This window comes from Sminthopsis crassicaudata, chromosome 2 (assembly GCF_048593235.1).
Source record: "Sminthopsis crassicaudata isolate SCR6 chromosome 2, ASM4859323v1, whole genome shotgun sequence".
Lineage (NCBI taxonomy): Eukaryota > Metazoa > Chordata > Mammalia > Dasyuromorphia > Dasyuridae > Sminthopsis > Sminthopsis crassicaudata.
The window spans coordinates 171,307,902-171,325,171 of NC_133618.1; the positions used below are offsets into that span (position 1 = coordinate 171,307,902).

Consider the following 17,270-nt stretch of genomic DNA (forward strand, 5'->3'; position numbering starts at 1 on the left):
AGAGAGAGAGAGAGAGAGAGAGAGAGAGAGAGAGAGAGAGAGAGAGAGAGAATCAGAGACAGAGACACAGAAAAATGAGAGAGACCAGAGACAGAAGGAGAGGAGAGAGAGACAGAAAAAAATCAGAGACATAGAAGGAGAGGAGAGAGACAAAGAGAAAATCAGAGAAGGAGAGAGGGAGAGACAGAGAGAAGGAGAGAAAGAGAAAGAAAATTCAGAGACAAAGAGACACAGAGACAGAAAAATGAGAGAGACAGAGGAGAGGACAGAGAGAGACAGAAAATCAGTGACAGAGACAGAGAGAAGGAGAGGGAGAGAGACAGAGAAAATCAGAGACAGAGAAAGGGAGAGACAGAGAAAGAAAATCAGAGACACAGAGAGACACAGAGACAGAGGAAAATGAGAAAGACAGAGACAGAGAAGGAGAGGAAAGAGAATCTTTTCAAAGCAAGGAAAACCTGTAACTTGGGTGTTATCCTTGTTTCGAATTGCCTGCCTTATAATAGGGTTCTACTGTATCTTGAGTGCCTCATGTGACAGGTATTCTCCAAATTCATCTGAAAAGAGCTTCACTGTGGTGTGGCTTAAAATCAAGGGTGTCAACCAAAAAAAGGGGTTAATTACTTTTATTGTTGCTGTTATTATTGGTCCTCTTGACTTTGCTTAATTTAGGCAGACTGAGCTAAGGACATAATTGTGTAGGATGGGAGGAATAAAAAAAAATGAGAATTATGTTTATTTTTTATTTATAGGTAAGAGATTTCAGTCTAATGGAGTTTCTATCAAAGAGTGGATATATTTTAAAGTTGTGTTATTGTTTAGTCATTTTCAGTGTGTCTGACTCTTCATGACCCATTTGGGGGTTTTCTTGGCAGAGATACTAGAGTGACTTGCCATTTCATTCTCCAGCTTATTTTAAAGATGAGGGTTGAGCCAAATAGGGTTAAAATGACTTGCCTAGGGTCACAAAGCTAGTAAGTGTATAAGGCCAGATTTGAAGTCAGGAAAATAAATCTCCTGACTTCTGGCCCCACATTCTTACTATGTCACTATATTTAAACGAGTTGTTGGTTTATGTCCTCTCAGCGTAGATGGTAGAATGATAAAAATAAAACACAATCTAACACTACAGCTGACGGACAACTGGAGGTCTTATCGCAGGCTATGTGAATTTCTTTATTTTAAATATATTGATAACTCTTTTCAATATAATGGATTTCTTTTGTAATCCTATGTATTTTATTTTATGCATTTAAAAACATTGCTCTAAGATACTCTAAGAGATTGCCAGAGAGATGCGATCCATGAAAGTCAAAAAAGCTTAAGAACCCCAGTTTTAGAATAGGCCAGAAAGAACATTTCAGTATCCCATTTTTTACACTGATGCTATTAGTTTGTAACGTTTTGTGGCTATGGAAAATCTCCACTTTTGTCACCCTACCCCTTTTGTTGAGTAAGAAGATCTCTTTATGTATTTCTAAATCAGTGTATTTCTTGGAAGAAAGACATATACATCTTAAATTGGAAGGGACGTTATTGGTCATCTAGACTGTCCACTCTACAAATAATGAAACTAGTCATTAGACATGTAAAGAGACTTGTTCAAGGTCACATAAGTAGTAAATAATAACATCAGGATTTGAACCCAGAGCCTACGACTAAATTTAAAGCTCTTGTCTACTAACCACCATTCTCTTACTCCTTGCAATTTCATGAAACAAAGTGTGACTCTAGCTTTAGATATTCTGGCAATGACATATTCATTGACATGCCATAGACAGGGAGGAGGTAAAGTAGCTCTCATTGATCTTAAAGTAATTCAAAAAGGGGTTAACTTTCTTTGGGAACATCAATATTGCCGTTGCCCTTTTTGAATCACAGATTCTCACAACTCTTAGTGTTAAAATGTGACCTTCAAATGAAAGAGAGCTACATTAGAGAAGTGTTAGTGTGATGTCTCTGACCAGTATAAATAAGACATCATTAAGGCTAATTGAGATTCTTAGCTATCCAATTCTGAGTTCTTTTATATTTTTGAAAACAAAGGGAAAAAGCCTGCCTGTCATATTTGCAAATTTGACAGCTTTTCCAACTGTGATTTTATTGATGTCTTTAATCATGAATATAAAATCGTATCTCTTTAATCACCTGTGAATTTTGAGAATTAGGTGACAAAACATCAACCTGGATAATGTTATTTCTGTTATGCAAAAGACTGCAGTCTGTCATGAGAAGCCTAGTGAGCCTGAGTGTTTGCAGTGCTGCTAGTGTTGGGGAGTCCCATTCTTGAACCTTTCCAAGTGGGAATAAAAAAATCAAGTCTTAAGGATTTGGGTGTTCACAAAAGCAAAGAAGGAAAAAGCTTGAAGTAGTATCAAGAGAATGGGAACTTTAGAAGACTCCTGTATACAGCCTCTGTTCTACTTGTTAGCTGTGTAACCTTGAGCAAATGTCATTTCTCTGGATTCATGATAAAATAAATGAGTTGAAGTAAATGATTTCTAAAGTGTATTTCTACCTGAGAACTCTACGAAAAACAAATAAATAATGAGGAGAATAGTCAATGTATTGATGTAAATAAATTAATTCTTCAAATTATATGTTATAATTATTAATTATATGCCAAGTACAGGGAATTATCAGAACAAAAGCTAATACAGACCTCACCCTCAAGAAGCTTACCTTTTAATTAGGGAGACAATAAATATGAGATTGGTGGAATAGGGATGTGTATTTTGGTTTGGACAGTTTACATCTTATCCTCACTATAAACCTTGTGAGATAAGAAGTAGGTTATAAATATTGTCATGACCATTTTACAGATGAGGAAACAGATATAACTAGTGTCTTTCTGAGTATGTCTAGTGCTCTACCCAAAACATTATGGAACATGGAATTTAGCTTTTAATTCTTCATAAGATATCATCATACTTCTGGGAATTTGAAATGAAATCTTTTGAAATCACAGATATACGATGGCAATGTAATATCATTTCCTTTCATGACACTCTAAGATGCAGTTTATATATGTATTTTTTTACCTCATTACAATTGTTACATAAGTAATAGAAGTATTATTAACCTTTTTTTTACAGATGAAAAAACTGAAGTTCAGAAAACTTAAATTATTTGCTCAAGGTCATGCATCCAGTAGGTGTTAAAAGTGGAATTCGAAACAGTGTCCTCTTGATTCCAAGAATCAGCACTCTAGCCACACTAGTAAAGAAAGGAGCATTCCTCTCAGCATATTCATTAACTTAGTATTACTGGTATTTAAGTGATTCAGTGCCTGAAATCAGTACTGTGAAGTTAGGAGGTCATTTTAAAAGGAATGAATAACTTTAAAAAATGGGGCACCTGAATCAACAATCTTATGTTTTCAAAACAAATGTCTTCTCTATCCTGATTCCATGAAAATTAATGCTCTTTTAAGAAGGCTGATTTGCAGAAGATTCCTCTCAAATAAAATAAGTGAGTTTGAGTAATTGAGTTGTTTCAAAACAGGAAAATGTGTTATTTGGGATTATGGAATTTAACAATCAGTTTATTTTTCATTCTCTCAATGCAACAACTGATCTGAAGTCCCCCAAGAAGAGGAGATTTTTTTTGGTTTCTTGAAAGCTGGGCCCTTAAAACAAGTTATGGCAGGAGCTGCCAAGTCAGAAAGGATTTCCATACAAGTCCAGTTTGAGTTCCTCTCAGTGAAAAGCAGATAAACTCATTAGCAAGTAAGCCACAGAGAGACTGATGATATTTTTTTCCCCAATGGAGAAATTCTCAGAATCTACCTAGTCCTCCAGAGAGAAATTGTGATATTCCTTAGTCGATGGAGAATTAGTACTAAAGAAACTTTGAATCTTCAAAATAGTGTCTTATTGCAAAACTGTTCTTATCATAAGATCACAGATTCAGAGTTTGGAGGGACTTCAGAGCCTAATCCAACACTCTCATTTTAAAATGAAAAAGTGCAACTCAGATTCATTGATTTGCCCATTGTCACATGGGGAAGTAGTCAGTCTTAGAGTGGTCATTTCAACTGAAGTCTCATGAGTCCAAATCCAGTCCTCTATCCCCTATGTCACCCAGACATGGACCTAATACCAGCCAATCAAGACTTTGCCCAATAATCTCTATTTCATTTTACTGACTTGACTTGATTTTGCAATGTGAAGAGAAATTTGATTTTTGGGAAAGTATAATTTACTGATATGATTAACTCCTCTATATATATATCACTAGTTAATTGTGCCTACCAAGCATCACTTTATGGTCCCACATGTTACATATTTTTCTACTTACTTTGTCCTAATCTCTTAGGGTTATAATCTCTGCTATGTGACAGCACGTCAGGTGTCAGGTTGTTAATACAATCAAGTAGTCATCAAACTAATACTTTTGTTAGTACATTTATCTTTATTAAGAGCTATTGTTACATCAAATATACATCAGGAACAAAAATTCAAACATTCCCTCCAGTACTTTGGGGGAGGGCCCTTCTCTCTAACGCCTTCTTGGTTTCAGGGGAGAGTAAGCCCAGATTTAGTGCAATTTCCATGCTCTCAAATGCAAATGTAGCATCATGACTGGATGAATACTTGTCTCAGACTTGGGCTAGATACTGGAGGTCATTCCTTTTCCTTGAGGTTCTGATGGTAGGCTGCCTGTATAATATATTATTTCTTCTAAATAATGGAATGTCTTAACTCCTTTAAAATGTGCATTTCACCCTGGTAAGGTTGACACTATGTCAATGAGGAAAATATTTTTTGGTCAGGAAGCCTTTTCTTATACCCCTCAGATGACTCCATATGAGCAGTTGTCTATGTATTCTATGTGTGAGTAACCTTGAATAAGCCACACTTTGAAATTCTTAAGATGAAAAAAGGAGCATTAATTTTCATGGAATCAGGATAGAGAAGACATTTGTTTTGAAAACAGAAGATTGTTGATTCAGGTGCCCCCTATTTTAAAGTTATTCATTCCTTTTAAAATGATCTCCTAACTTCACAGTACTGATTTCAAACACCAAGCTAAGAGCTTTACAAATATTACTTCATTTGATTCTCATACAAACCCTGCAATATATCCTCATTTTATAATTGAGAAAAGTGAAGCAAATAAGTTAAATGGCTTGCTCAGGATCACACAAGTAGGAACTGTCAAAGCTCTATACTACTTAGCTGAATGATCATTGGGAATGTTGTAGAGAGGATCTTATCCAAGTAGGCACTGGAAAGGGGATCCCTTCCCAACTCTCAGATTCTCTGTGGAAATGTCCTTATATGTACACTAAAATGAGATGTATTTAAAGGAAACAGTTCCTTCATATAACCATGAGCATATTTTTAGAGTACTCATCAACTACTATTACTAATATATTGTCTGATAATAGGTCATTATGGTAAGAGTCTGTGATTTTGTCAGTATGAGAAACCAACCTCGATCACAGTCCATTCCTAGATCAGTAGTTCTGTCTTAGATCAGAAGGGTGGGTAGAATTGGGAAATATGTAACAAAATAAATAAAAATACAACATAGATTTTAATATGTGGTTTTCTAAGTCACTGTTCTGCTACAGGGATCCTCATGTACTGTTTGGTGGACCCTATTTTTATGGAATTTTGACACCATCTTAGATAGTTTTCAGAGGCTTAGAGGTTATACAGTGATTTCTCCATTGTCACATTTCTCGTAAATGTTGGAAGCTGGATTAGAACCACTTCTTCCTGATTCCTTGTCCAAAATTACATCCATTGTGTCATACTGATGAGGTTTAGATTTAGGGAACCAAAATGAGATGAGGGTTTCTGGTGGTCAGGGAGTTAAATGATAAGGTCTAGTGGCAGGTTTGGGGTTCAGGGAACCAAAGAGAGAGGTTTAGCCCCCTGCAACCCCTTGGGATTTGGTGCAAGGATAGGGAATTTGGGGGACTCCCTTCGGGCGGCGCAGAGGTTCTCTGTAAAGGAATTTACAGACCGGAAAACCTAGATTAATAAAAGGTTTATTATGGGGATTGGAAGTAAGGTTAGAAATCCTGACAGGCATAAAAGTCTGGGTAGGAAATAGGTGAGGATAAAGAGAGGGTGGCACTGGAAAGAATATTCCAGTAGACAGAGGCTCCTTGGCATAGCATGGCATAGCCTAGCATAGCATGTTTGGAACCTCGGCAAAGAGAGAGTTTTGGTTTGGCTCTTTTATACTGGGAGCTTTGGCTACAAGCTGAACTAGCTGGGTTTCAGCTTGAGAGGGAATTTGAATTGAATTCAGTGAGTTTCCGCACTGAGCCGACCCCACCCAGATAACAAGGATGAAACTGTTTGTCCCTCGAGACAGGGCCCCCCCACTGAGACAGAGTTGAAGGAGATTTTGTCCTTCAAGGATTTTCAGAGTTTTGGGGCTCCCTCTTCATTCCCCCCTCAAGCAGTTAAAACTTAAATTCATTTAAGGGAAAAAGGATGAAGATCTCATGTAATTGCTTCAAGCTGGCAAAGGTTGTAAAGATTTTGAGGGGTTCATGCCAGGAGGTGAGGCGTGAGATGTGGGGTTTGGGGATGGCAGCAGAGCATCTAAGGGGTGTTTGTCCCAATCAGTCGTCCCCAGTCAACCCAAGTTCTCCAGGTTGAAGGGCAGTTGAGAATTCAAAGTGTGAAGTCTAGAGAAAACTGATCTCGGGAGCAGATTAAAAGTGGGGTGTCCTCCAGGGTGGTGACGGTGACATTCGGGAATGGGGCCTATTGCAGGAAACGCAGTGGGTCCCTTCTGTAGGCTGCCGGTAAGAATGCTGATGGCCCATCTAACAATATGGAATGCCAAATAAAGGATTAGAGAAAATGCTGGAGCAAAAAGTTTAGCCTTTTCACTCCCTGGGGTGTCAGGGATTAAGGGTGTGGACTCAGAGTCAGGCTAGGCAGGAAGCCTAGATTCTTATTAGGTTTAATAAGCCACTGATAGGCTTTAAAAAAAAAATGCTCTGAATCTCTAGGGTTAATGGCTATCCCAGGATTAATTTTTAGAATTTTTAGACCTCTTCAATTAAGAGGCTTTTGATTAAGAACAGCCAGTAACTTTTTTTTTTTTTTTTTTTTTTGGCAGGGTCTAGGGATGGGTGTGTCCCCACTTGACAGGGCAGCAGATCATGATAAGAAGCAGTTTAACCTTTTAGAAATCTCTTAACTGTGCTGCTTTAAAAAAAAAAAAAAAAAATAGAGTTGGTTCCTCAATCTCAGCAGAAAAATCACCAAGATGGTTCAGGCAAAGATCCTGAGCCTTCCCCCTTACTATCCCCACTCTTTATAGGGGTGGGGCGGAAGGGGCCAGAGGGAGTGCAAAGTAGCAGCGCTGCCTGCCCAGCTTACCAGCCCCTGGGTGTTCCCAGGTGGATAAAAGGGAGACCCCAAATTCCTACCAGAGAGCAGGACGCTGGGGGGGCCAGTCCAACCCCTGTGGTGTTTGCTGCTGTGGTGGAAAGGCAGTTCCTCCAGTGCTCCTCCTGCTCGAACTCAGGACAGGGACTGGGGTCTCCCCGGACATCTCTTTGGCACCTACAGCACGAACCTTTGGGGTTCCCGACCTAGGTCTGGAGAGATTTGCATAACCAAGGCACCTCTGCTCTGAGTGTCCTTTCAGGAGGCAGAGGTTATCCTGAGAAGAAAAGATCTGGAAGTCTCAGGTTTTTTAGTTCAGATGAGAGTTTAAAAAAACAACAGCAGCTGTAAGCAAGTGCTCTGAGTTAGAAAAAACCCGAGAGCAGTTTGCAATCCCCTGTCTTTGTAGACAAGAGCTTGAGCATGCGTCCAGAGGGCTCCTTTAAGAGCCAGGCAGAGTTTCTGGGAGGGGCGTGGGCCCCTAGTCCAGATTGCTGGTAAACTTGTTTTAAAAGTTGGTGGAACATTTTCCCGGAGATTTGAGAAGATAAGATTGAGTCCCCAATCTCCCCGTTGTTCAGTACCCCAAGAAGGGGACAGGATAGGAGACTTAAATGGCAGGTTGCTGGGAGGGTTCTGAAAAAGGCCTTGAGTTCCTCTGTGATTCTCACTCTCTGGGGGAGGGGGAGGAAAGACCAGAGGTGCTCAGCCAGGGCGGGAGAGCATTTACCTGGCGCTTCCCGAACAGTGAGGGCTCCGCTGTCTGTTCCACGCGTCCAAGCCCCCAAACCTTGCTGGGAGAGACTGCTCACCCCTCTCCAGGGAGTAGCAGCCAAGGGCAGAGACACATCTCCAAGCTCACCCCAATTCAGTGGCCTTTCTCCTCGTGGCTGCATCCCGACTATCAGAGATTCCATTGTAGTTAACCGTGGGATGGGAGAAGGGCCCAAACTCGGCTCCTCTTCAGTTTCTCCCGTTATCTCCCCAGAACAGATCAAAGAGAGTGCTGGCCTGGGACTCCGAGAGGGCTGGGGGCCCCAGAAGGGCCATGTGTCTCCTTGGTCTGGGAGCCGTGTGGAAGAGACACTTCCTCTCCAGTCCTGGAGTTCCTGCCCGAGAGCTTGAGATGCAAAGGAAGGTCCTTTGTCTCTGGAGGGGCCGGGCCAAGGGAGTTTCCTCCAGCCAAGCATCTGCTAAGGAAGGGTTTTAGAGGCAGAGGTGTGTCTAGATAGTTTTCCCAAATTCTTGCAGCCTCTCTCCTGTCTCTAGAGACAGAGAGGGAGACAAAAGGAGGCCTTTTGTCAGTCCGCAGCAATTTGTAAAGAATGGTGCCTGTGGAGCTGGAACAACGACCCAAGCCTGACCTGGGTGGCTTGGGTGTCCGGTGTCCACTGTAGGATAGGGAAAGAAAAAAAGGTCTTTTACCTTGTCCTGAGTTCCGGGATTTCCTGGTCCCACTATCTCTAAAAATAGAATGTGACAAAGAGTCCTTTTTGCTTGGAAATGCAGGTAATCTCCCCGGGGAGAATACTGCCCACAGCCCAGACCCGGTCTGGGTGAGACAAAAGAAGGCCTTTTGTCAGAGAACACAGATATTCTTCCTGAAGAATACTGCGCCAACAGCTCAAAATCCAAATTGGTTCTGAGTGTCCAGAGTTTTAGGGTTCCATTTGGATGCCAGCGATGTCTAATTTTGGGGGGTTCCCAGTCAGGAAACTAAATGATGAGGTTTAGATTTAGGGAACCAAAATGAGACGAGGGTTTCTGGTGGTCAGGGAGTTAAATGAAAATGTCTAGTGGCAGATTTGGGGTTCAGGGAACCAAAGGGAGAGGTTTGGCTCCCCTGCAACCCCTTGGGATCCGGCTCAAGGGTAGGGAGTTTTGGGGACTCCCTCCTGGTGGTGCAGAGGTTCTCTGTAAAGGAATTTACAGACCCAAAAAGCTAGATTGATAAAAGAGGTTTATTATGGGGATTGGAAGTAAGGTTAGAAATCCTGACAGAGAGGCATACAGTCTGGTTAGGAAATAGGTGAGGATAAAGAGAGGATGGCACTGGAAAGAGTATTCCAGTGGATAGAGGCTCCTTGGCATAGCATGGCATGTTTGGAACCTCAGCAAAGAGGGTTTTGGTTTGGCTCTTTTATAATGGGAACTTTAGTTGAACGGGGCTTGTGGGTGGAGTCCCAAGTTGGCTTCTTACTGGGTTTCAGCTTGGGCTGGAATTTGAATTGAATTCAATGAGTTTCAGGACTGAGCCGACCCCACCCAGATAACAAGGATGAAAACTGTTTGTCCCTCAGGACAGGGCCCCTCACTGAGACAGAGTTGAAGGAGATTTTGTCCTTCAAGGATTTTCAGAGTTTGGGGTCCCCTCTTCAACACATCTCCATCATAAAATAACAATGACAATAACAAGACCTTAACATTTCCATAGTATGCAACAGGTTATATAGGATTTTCCATACGTATTACATTACTGGATGCTTCTCCAGTGCAAGGTACTATGATAACCACCATTTAATTTCACCGATAAAATTTGGTTGCTGTCTTTAGATTTCCTAGGTCAACTTGTTATTTTTTTCTTCATATGAGGGTTCTTTCATTGCTTTCATTGAAAATCCCCTATACAAAAACAAAACAAAACAAAACTTGCTTTATCCTCTGTCAGGATTAGGACTAGCAGAGTAATAGGATGAAATAATTAAGGAAATAAAATTCAGGATGTGGAGTTGAATAATCATAGCAGGATCTAGTGGGTATGAAGAATTGAGGAATCAAGAAGCCAGGCTTACTCATGTTAACATGGGCCCCAGATGCAGATGCATTAGATTTCAGAATTTAAAAGCAAATTGTAGACAGGGTAGGTGAGTAGGAAATGAAGCCTTTGGTGGCAGGCCAGGGAGAAAGGTTTACCACAGACAGGGAACCAAGGAATTAAGGTAGGGCCAAACTAATGATGAGGGATCTGGCAAGGAGATTCAGGAATGCAAGCTGTTGTGTGGAGAACATAAGGGAAGGAATCCAGGCGGAGAGAGACTAGACAGCAGGAGCAAACATGGAGAGTAAGCCACAGGGGCTGGGAAGAAAAGGCATAAAAGGAACTAAGTAGGTCACAGGAGGATAATTCTCTTAGAGCAACTTAAGGTTCCTTGGCTGCCACATCCCGCTGTTAACTTATGCTGAGTTGGAAGTCCACTTGGTCCCTTAGATTTTCTTTGGGCAGAACACTCTGGAGAAATGCTTCCCACTTATGACACCTGTAGAGTTGATATTTTTTTAACCTATGTGCAAAGCTTTATGCTTTTCCCTAGTAAGTTCGTCTTGCTGGATTTGGCTCACTAGTCTAGCCTGTGCATTCTCTGAATTGTCTTCGTCATACAGTGTGTTAACGATCACTCTCAGCTGTGGGTCATCCTCAGCTTTGAGAAGAATGGTAAATAACCCAGGGCAAAGCACAGATCCTTGGAGAACTCTGAGGCTCACTACCAAGTTTACATTGGACTGTTAGTGACGAGTCAGATAATTCAATCCATTCCGAATCCCTGTAATTATACTATTGTATAGCCTGTATCTTTCAATATTCTCCACAGGTATAGCTCTAGAAACTTTTTCTGCGCTGTGCTAAGATCTAGGTAAACTCTCACCACATAATTTCCCTGATCTAGAGATTCAAGGAAATTGTCTGTTTTGAAAAATTTGTATTGCTGTATTTTTTCCTTTCACCTCACATTCATGTGTTTGTAATATATAGATAGATCTACACATACAAATATATATGTTTGTATGAACATACACATATATTCATTAGGTTCATATATGTATTGACAGATTTCCCATTTGTCTATGCTACTTTTCACACATGTATATACATTTTATATATGCATGTGATAGATTCATACATGAGAGATTTCAGAAATCTATCCCATGTATGAATGAATTTATATATGTGCATGAGTATGTATATATGTGTGTGTATATATATGTATATATATATATATTTATATGTGTGAATATGAGGTAAAATAAAAATATAGAAATTTTTTAAACACAGGTCATATCAAACCATTCTCACACATACACATACATATGTATGAATGTATGTGTATCTATTTTCCTTTATCCAGCAAGCCTTGCCTCATACTGAAGAATAAAGAAGGAAAGGAGAAAGTAGTATAGCGAAACTTGCCAACAAGTTAACACTGAGTACATTCAATGTGTCATATCCCACTTCTTCTAAGAAAGGAGTCAAAAGCATTGATTCTCCCTTTTATTCAGAGGCAAAATTTTATAATTACACAACATTCAGCCATTTTTCTGCTACATTTTTCTTTTGTGAAAAGATTAAAATCCTAATGTTTCTGTGGGGGTTTTTTTATATTGATTTTTACAGTACTAATTCTAGATTGTAAATGTTTTCATGCTATATTAACTTCATAATTGGGTCTGCATTCACCTGTCTTGAGTTAAGTTCACAAATTCAGCTGAGCTAGCTTAAAGTTAGTTTAAAAAGAAATTATTTCTCATGCAGTATTCCCTAGGGTATTTCATGAATATCCTTTTGTTTTGCCCTACAAAGTTACCACCCCTGAAAAGTATATCTGTCCTTTCCTGTCTTGTGTGTAATTAAGGGAGTTTTTATCTCTTTTAAAGAGTTGGCAGTTTGTTAGCTGTGATCTCCTAGCAAAGACTACAAAATACAAATGAGCTTCTTATAACAATTAACATTAACATTCTTTAATTATTAATTACTTGAATGCCAGCCCATCTTTCTCATTATAGCCAGTTACAGTGTTCCTACCCCAATGCTACAACCTTTTCCTGTATGTTAATTAAAGAGGATCCCCTCCTTCTCTGAGAAGGTTGCGGGTCTTACTGTGGTTACTAGTATAATAGTAACTGTTAATAAGTTGATCTAGTTCAAAATCTGTACCTCCATCTACCTTTATTATATTTACTCAAGACAATTTCCATTTATATTATTGTAAAGGTTGTTTGCCTGGTTCTGCTTAATTCACTCTGTACAATTTTTATTTTTTTCTATGCTTAGCTAGCTATATTTGAATATTGAATGTTTCCTACAGTTTACTAATCTTAGATCATAGACTTGAAGCTAGAAGGGACCTTAAAGATCATTAAATTCAATCCCCTCATTTTACAAATAAAGGAAGTGAGATCCATTGAGCTTTAGTGACTTACTCAGGGTCCCATAGCTATTAAGTATCTGACCTGGGATTTAAATCTCTATTTTCCTGTCATCAGGTTCATTCAGCAGCCTAGCTACTATAGCATGTATCTTTCTAATGTTCTACCACATTCCTGAACTGAAGCTTACTCACCTCCCAAGTGACAAATGTCTACTTCATTTCTAATTTTTTGCTACTGCAAAAAGGTGCTATTTTGGCATATAAAGGACCTGTCTTTCTTTGACCTGTTTGGATTCTCAATTTAGATTTCTGGGTCAAAGAATATATACATTTTAGTCACTTGTTAACATAATCCCAAATAGTTTTCTGAGTCAAAAATGACTCCATTTAAGTATGACCTATTTTTCACAAAATTCTGGTGGATTCTTTATCATCCCTGTCTCCTTTTTTCTGTTCATTAATCATCCCTATAGAAATACATTCTAGAATTTTTTTAAGAATGAAAATTATGGGTCCATAGTTTCTTTATTCTTTGTTCTTGCCTCCATATTTAAGAAAGAAAGAAATGAAATGAAGGAAGGAAAGGAAAGGAAAGGAAAGGAAGGAAGGAAGGAAGGAAGGAAGGAAGGAAGGAAGGAAGGAAGGAAGGAAGGAAGGAAGGAAGGAAGGAAGGAAGGAAGGAAGGAAGGAAGGAAGGAAGGAAGGGAGGGAGGGAGGGAGGGAGGGAGGGAGGGAGAGAGGGAGGGAGGAAGGAAGGAAGGGAGGGAAGGAGGGAGGGAGGGAGGGAGGGAAGAAGGAAGGGAGGGAGGGAGGGAGGAAGGAAATGGATAGTTGTTCTTTTCAAAACCAGTATTTTCCTTTTTTTCTATGTTTTCAAAGGCCATTGATGGTAGCCATTCACTTCCAACCCAATCGTTTACCATATTTTTCAATGAAAATATTCCTATGATTTCTTCCTCCATTGATCTTTACCTTTGGTATGAACTTTTTCAATTCCTCCCTCCATTCCTGAGTGTCCTTATATAAAGATTTATTCTGTCTATAATATTATTGTCCCCACGTTTATCCTCTTTTGTATAAAATTAATTATATTTATTCAGAGCCATGTTGTAGTCAGCAGCTTCCATTCTGCCAAGTGACAATAATACTAATGTAATCAAATGCCTTTCTTTGTATGAGGATCTCTAGTTCACCTTGCTTTTTAACCATACTTTGCGCACTTAGATTGTAGATCTAAAATTGAAAGAGGGTTCATTCTTAGAAAGCCTTGGATTTTATTGTTGCACCCTTTTTTGGATTTTACCTCTAAATTTCTGGCTGTTCTCTCCTATTCTTGTTTTTCCTCCATAAGAGATTTTCTCTATGTAGTTGGGTAGATGTAAGTTTTCTCACTTCCCATTCCTTTTAAAGCTTTAAAATTTTAAAAAATATACAGTTTAGTTTCATTATGTTTCATCTACTTTCTATAGTAGATATGTCCTTAAGAATGCTTTGCATATATACTTTATCCCTGGTTAGAACTTTGCCATTCTTCTTTTTTAAGTGATGATCCTGGAAATCCAAATTCTGTTTTCAGACATCATCTTAACCAGTTATTAATCTCTCTTAAGTCATATGAGATTTAAATTCACATACATCCCCAAGGGATACTGTTACTGTAATGTAGCTTCCTAAACTGTGGTTCACAACGTCATAGGGGGTCTCATAACTAAATGTGGAAAATATGAAATTATGACTTGTTATCAGTACATGTTTGATTTGCATACCTATTTTATATACCTGTATACCTAGCATCATGTAAAATTTTCTGAGGAGAAAAGGAGGCACAATAGAAAAAGTTTTAGAAGTCCTATTCTCAGTGGTGGAACTAGAACTACTTTGGAAAAGACAGAGTCTAGCAATGGGAATGCATAGGTTCACCTAATTATAGTAGCAGAACATAGTGAGCTGTCTTTAAAACTTTCAATTAAGAATAATATTCTATTTTGAGAAAAGCAAACAATATTTCCTATTGAGGAAAAACATTAAACCAATAGGACATTAAAATATGTCTTGGGGAAAATATCTTTAATTTTAGGTTAAATGTAACCTAACTTTAAGATTTTTATAATTTCCTCCTAAATAGCTATTATATAGTTTATGCTTTTTCCCTTATTTTTACTATTAGTACAAATCTGGTAGAGTTCTTCATAATATTTCCTCACTTCATAGTAAATATACGTACATGCATAGACACATGTATATGTGTATGTATATCTACATATCTATGGCTGTCTATCAGTCAATCAATAATACTCTTGAAAAGAGTCCTAGAAATGGATCTTTTTTCTCTCTCTTCTCTTTCTGGATGCATTTCTTCCATAGTACTTTATATAAAATGCCATCTCTCTTCCTCCAGGGGTAAACCCCATATAAAACCAAAGTGATCTAAACATAGATACTTTTGATGAACTTAATTACCCATTATTTCATTTAATACACTCTCAAGAGCGATTTGAGGATAAGAAAAAAAAAATCTTTACATGAATATAGCAGTAAGAGAAGAGTAAGCCTTAAGCTGTAGCAAGCATTAAAGTACATCTTTTTATTCCATGATTCCATTCCTTCTGTGCATAAAAGGGGATATCAAGTTAGCTGCCTGTACAGTTTGAAACTTTAATTATACAGTACTTATATTAAATTCCCTTTATGACCCTAAAGTTTGAAAAATTTACTGCCTAATTAGTTGTCAGTGCCAAAAGGTGGAGGCCAACTTTCAGACAGTGGCATAGGGAGCAAAGAATTATCTAAGTAGTTTAGCTCCGATTCCACTTACCTTGTCCCTTTCTTCCCCCTCCTTCAGGAGGCCATACAATGGCTTCCAATTAATGGCAGCCCGCTCCACTAGATTTATAGGGGAAGTCTCCTGGGAAGTCATTGACTCCACCAAGCCTGGGACGTCAAAAGGGAATTCTGAAAGCACCAAAGAAAAGAAAGCCCTGTAATTCCTCAGACAGTCAAGGATGGCAGTGAAAGCTTCTCTTTAGCAAAAGAGTATTTGTTTCTCCATCACCATCATCATCATCTGCTTAGTGAGTCCTTTTCAATGTCTTAGAAGGCAGTGACTTGTATTTCTCCAGATTAAGATAGGATTAGGTTAGGGCTGAAGGAACAGAATAACCTAAGTTTGAGTTTTAACTTTCTACTTCACTAGTTTGTAAGCACTGGCAAATAACCTTATCTCAGTTTCACCATGTGCTGGAGGCAGTTCAGTAATGAAATGATTAGAATATTGGACAGGAATTCCTGAACTCTAATCCCATCTCTGACACTAACCATAGGATTCTGGACAAGTCACTTAACCTCTCTCACCTTCAGTTCCTCTTCAGTTAAATGGGAGCAAGTCTAGGCACTTATGGTATAACTGTAAGGCTCAAAAGAAGTAACATATGTGAAGTACTTTGGAAACCTTAAAATGATGTCTGAAAGTTCCCAATCCCTTTCATGCTGGTACCTTCTCTCTTTTTATTTTCTCTAATTTGTCACGTGCGCACGCGCATGTGTGTGTGTGTGTACACACATTATATATAATTACCTGCATATTGCTTTCCCTGTTAGACTGTAATTTTTTTTGTTTTAATTTTTTAATATTTACCCCCATTACAAGTAAAAAAAACAGTTTTCAACATTTTTTTGAGTCCCAAATTTTCTCTCTCCCTTCCTCACCTTTTCTCGCCCTAAGACAATATGTTTGTTCAGTCATGCAAAATATATCACGATATCATAGACTGTGAGCTTCTTAAGAACAGCGATTGTCTTTCACTTTATTGTTATTGTTTTATCCTCAGAGCTTAGCACTCTAGAAATTCTTATAGACCTACTGACTAGCTATGAATATTCAAAACATGGATAAATGAGGATACCTGTATTAGCTATCTTCTATGAAGAAAGTGGGTTGTAAACCTATAAGTATGATATAAATGTGAATTATCATCAAGTGATCTGATCTCAGGAGAAGGTTCACCAGTAAAATACTCTCCAAAGTATCTTGCCCTAGATTAGTCTGAAACTGCATCATGATTCACCTATATAAGAGATCAATCTTAAAATGATATTATACTGAGAAAATAAGAAGTTTGAGTCCAAGAGGACGAAGTCTAGCACCTGCTCTGATTACTAGGTCTATAGTATTGAAAAAATTACCTACTTTCCCTGAATTTCTGTTTCTTTATCTGTAAACTAGAGATCATGATTTCTGTCCCCATGCATTACCAAAGAGTTGTTGGAATGTACTAAGTTATTTTTAAACATCTATTGTATATTAGGTATAAAGGGGAAGGGGGAGGTCTACAGAATAATGGGCACATAGTCACTGCATTCTAGCTGATCATCTAGTTGAATACCTAAGAAACTAAATAAGTGACAAAAGATTACCTAGAGCAGTGACATAGGAATTCAGAAAGAATAGATGTGAATGAAATGGTCAAGGAAGTGTTTGTGGAGAAAGAACTCAAATTTTATCATGAGTATTGAAGCATGTTGAAAGTATATAGCTCTGAACAAGGAGTTCTTAATCTGGGATCCATAGTCTCATTTCAAAAGATCTGTGAGTTTGGAAAAATATCCCATCCTTATTTTCACTAACTTCCCCATGAAATTTAGCATTTTCTTTAATTATCAATGTGAGCAATAAATGGTAATGCTGAGAAGGAATGTATAGATTTTTATCACACTGCTGAAGGGGGAAAGCATGATGAAGACATAAATAGGGTAAGAATCTCTT

At 38.5% G+C, this 17,270-nt stretch overlaps 1 protein-coding gene and 1 long non-coding RNA gene across 11 annotated transcripts in view; one reads left to right on the forward strand and one right to left on the reverse strand.

Annotated features, from left to right (window-relative positions):
- The window catches only part of PAK5 (p21 (RAC1) activated kinase 5), a 436,232-nt gene that overhangs the window by 290,732 nt on the left and 128,230 nt on the right, over window positions 1-17,270 (forward strand). The gene's annotated exons all lie outside the window — the stretch shown is intronic.
- On the reverse strand, window positions 5,988-7,791 carry LOC141555188 (uncharacterized). Its single transcript, XR_012486089.1, has 2 exons — window positions 7,406-7,791; window positions 5,988-6,793 (listed from the first exon to the last, which is right to left on the reverse strand). It is a non-coding gene; the product is annotated as an uncharacterized LOC141555188 (long non-coding RNA).